Source organism: Pteropus vampyrus, unplaced genomic scaffold (genome assembly GCF_000151845.1).
Source record: "Pteropus vampyrus isolate Shadow unplaced genomic scaffold, Pvam_2.0 Scaffold109, whole genome shotgun sequence".
NCBI classification, from domain to species: Eukaryota; Metazoa; Chordata; class Mammalia; order Chiroptera; family Pteropodidae; genus Pteropus; species Pteropus vampyrus.
Genome location: NW_011888890.1, coordinates 3,113,174 through 3,116,618, shown reverse-complemented (window position 1 = coordinate 3,116,618; position 3,445 = coordinate 3,113,174). Strand labels below are relative to the sequence as shown.

General features: G+C 39.4%; 1 protein-coding gene across 20 annotated transcripts in view; it reads left to right on the top strand.

Annotated features, from left to right (window-relative positions):
- BNC2 (basonuclin 2) overlaps positions 1 to 3,445 on the top strand; it is a 399,821-nt gene that overhangs the window by 55,246 nt on the left and 341,130 nt on the right. For 4 of the 20 annotated variants that reach the window (XM_011365309.2, XM_011365314.2, XM_023533702.1 and 1 more), the window contains exon 2: positions 2,794 to 2,880. The exons of the other annotated variants lie outside the window; for them this stretch is intronic. The gene's annotated coding sequence lies outside the window, so the exon portion shown is untranslated. The remainder of the gene's footprint in view (positions 1 to 2,793; positions 2,881 to 3,445) is intronic. 20 annotated transcript variants of the gene reach the window in all.

The following is a 3,445-nucleotide window of genomic DNA, read 5'->3' as shown; positions in this document are numbered from 1 at the left end:
GTTCTACTTGAAACTATTCTTACAACATTTTGTTCTGTTCTATTTCATTAAAGCACAAATTGTTAAATGCCACTAAAATGATTTCACCATCCACTGATGCCCATGACCTGCAATTTGAGAAGCAGTGATTTGGATTTGACTGTAGGTTCTGCTTGCCAGGTTCCTTCTTCTGAAAGTACATTGATGGGCCTTAACTCTAGGCCTGCTAAAGCATCCTCTAGTTCCCCAGGCTCAGTCAATTGTCATTCACATTAGGGAACTAAATAGCTCTGTAGGATGTCCAGTCTGCAGCCCCTCTTTAGGCTGTGGGTATCCAGGTGAAGGCCAGTTTGTCAGGACTCCGGACTCCCAGCTTGCAAGAACTGAAGACAAAGGTAGAGTGAATGCCTCTTGTTTGTCTTAACACAGCTTTCTTGCCCCACCCATGCCAAGATGAAGGATAAATGAATAGGGGGAAATATGGCTGTGTTACGGAAGATTGCTCCAAGCCTGTCCTACAGATTGCATAACAGTGGGCCTTAGTTTACAGGTATCAATGATAGTTCATATTAAAATGGAATTCTTTTTATAAAGTAAAGGAAGTTTTTAAACCATAAGTTATTCTAGTGGCTTTACATTTTCGTTACAGACTTTTTTAGTACTTTCATTAAAATGGGTTAAGTAGGCCAAGGGCAGAAGAAGAACTGAAGGGATTCTTTAATCATCTCCTATAGCTTTATCGTACTCATCACACTGTGGCCATCTAAGCGTCAATAAGAGATGTAAAGCATCCTTTTACATAATTTAAATTATACACTTATATTCTGCTGTTCAAATTATATTTTTTTTATTAAGTTGATAGAGAAGAATTTGAGTCAGGAGATGAGGTTTCTTGTTCTGGCTACATGTATTTTCTTATTGTGTGAACTTAGGCAAGCTTTTACAAATGATCTACTCTTGATTTTTCCATTGACTAAGATGGTAAGAAACTAATATGCATTCAGTGAAAACTATACTTTGAATTTTCATCTTTTCCAAGGTAAGCGATACGCAGTATGTTCTCTCTCGTGATACTGGGCAGCGGCAGTGCACCCCGGCTCCCAGTCAGGCAGTCAGTCATGAGGGTAAACAACTGATACTCTAGAGCAGGGGTCCCCAACTCCCTGGGCTACAGACCAGTACCAGTCTGTGGCCTGTTAGGAACCAGGCTGCGCAGCAGGAGGTGAGTGGCTGGTGAGCTAGCCAAGCTTCATCTGTATTTGCAGCCACTTCCCAGCGATAGCATCACCGCCTCAGCTCCACCTCAGATCATCAGGTATTAGATTGTCTTAGGAGCACCAGTCCCTGATGCCAAAAAGGTTGGGAAACGCTTCTCTAGAGTATACTATGTTGTAGCCTTTTTTGGGTATTGTGTTCTGAGCACATTTAAGGTAGGCTAGGCTAAGCTATGATGTGGCAGTTTAGGTGTAATCAGTGCATTTTCCACTTATATTTTGAACTTACAATGGGTTTATCAGGACATAAGCCACTGGTATGCAGAACAGCATCTATAGCTACTGGACCTTGGTTTTCCTATCAATAAGTTGGGTGTGATGGAAGTATCCCCACCATACCCATCTCATTGATTTCTGAAGATCTCATAAAACTCCATAGTGCGTGTACACACACACACACACACATACACACACATGTAGAAGTATAAATCACTGTCTCTGTCATGGGGTACTGTTTTATTGGGAGATATAGAATTATAAACAACAACTTCCTAAAGTGCTTCAGGTATTTTACAGTTACTGAGATGACTTGTTTCCTTTGGCATCCTTATAGAGAAGATATGGCTCATTTTGGTGACCCCTTTCTGTCTTGGATAAAGATGATAATTGAAGCCAAGATTCATACTCTCTATATTACAACACAGTGGGGTGTTGGTCTTGGCTATTCCTGAGTTGCCATGCATTGAGCCCTTAAGAAAAGAATTCAGCTGATACCTGAGTTTGATCTGTTGAAAGCTGATGCCAAAATAAAAGTGCTGTATACTTATTTGCTTAGGTGTACACGAGAGAGGTAAAACCTGAACTGAGCATGTACTTGCTCCTCATCCAGGGCTCTTTCTCTAAAACAAAATCGTTGGGTTTTGGCAATCAAAGGCATTTTTATTTTTTCATTAAAAAAACAAAAAAAAAACCCAAAAAAAACCCTGAATATCTTCCTGGTTTTCAAATCTACCCTAGACCTAATGTATTGCGTGATAGCATACTTAAGACCACTCAGAAGGTCAACAAAGAGGGATCCAGCACAGGCCTCATTTTTTGTTTTTATCTCATTGTCAACTATCCTTCATAGGGCCTGCAGCCCCCATCACATGCAGCTCAGAGACAGTGCTTGTCCGACAAAGTTCTTGTTCTGACAAAGGATGCTTAGACTTAGACCTCAAACAGAATAACTGATTCACTTTAGAATGTGACATGAACAAACAGGTTTCTAAGAAGTCACATAGGAACAGATGCTACATCTAATTCCAAGGTTAGGAATGGACTCTGTCAGATGGCAAAGGTGATCCTTTCTCCATGGTATGGTTGGTGGGAGGGAGAGGAGATAGAGCTTTCTTCTCTGGGGGACAGTCAAGTGTAGTAGAGTCTGTGTTTTTGGACTGGGAAGGCAGGAGATGTGTTCTTGTCTTGTAAGAATCACCAGCTTGCTGGCCTTGGGCAAGTTACTTCGAATGTCTCTGGGCCTCATAGATTAGAGTGTTTATTATTCAATCCAGGGCCCAGACCTTTTATTGTAGCCACACTTATCATTTCTCTTTTACAGATGAGAACATTGAGGTTGAAGAGAAAACAATAACTTGCCCGAGATCACACAGCATAAGAAATTGGTAAACTCAGGGCAGGAACCAAGGTTGGTGTTACTGTAGACCCTGACAGCTGTTAATTTCTGCATCTTTCAGTTTGAAGGACCACAAGATTCTGAGCTCTGCCGTTTGTCAAGTAACAAATTATAATTAAAGAAATTAAGTCATAATGAAAATGATGGATGAGAATTTGCAGTCACTATTTTACTTAGTCTGTATTTCTTCATTTATCTCATTCTACCTGTGTTTGAAAAATTTTAAAGGTTGGATATTGGAATATATCTAACACTTATAACTGTCAGAAATATACCTAAACTTTTGTTAGTTTATAAATAAAAATTTACACTTATGTAATACTCATAGTTAACTAATGTATGTAGCCTACCTATTTTTTGCAAGCTCTAAGCTATATATTATTATTCCCATTTTACAGACAAATCATAGCTCAGAAAGGTTATTTTGTCTGACTAGCACATAAGTGGCTATACTTGGATTTGCCTGTGTTCTTTTCTCTGTTCTACAGAGTACACTAGTAAAATTCTATTGTTTGCTGTTGTGAGTTTATTAGAAAGTTTTCGAGTTCACTTCTCACTCTACTGGAGAATAGCAAAG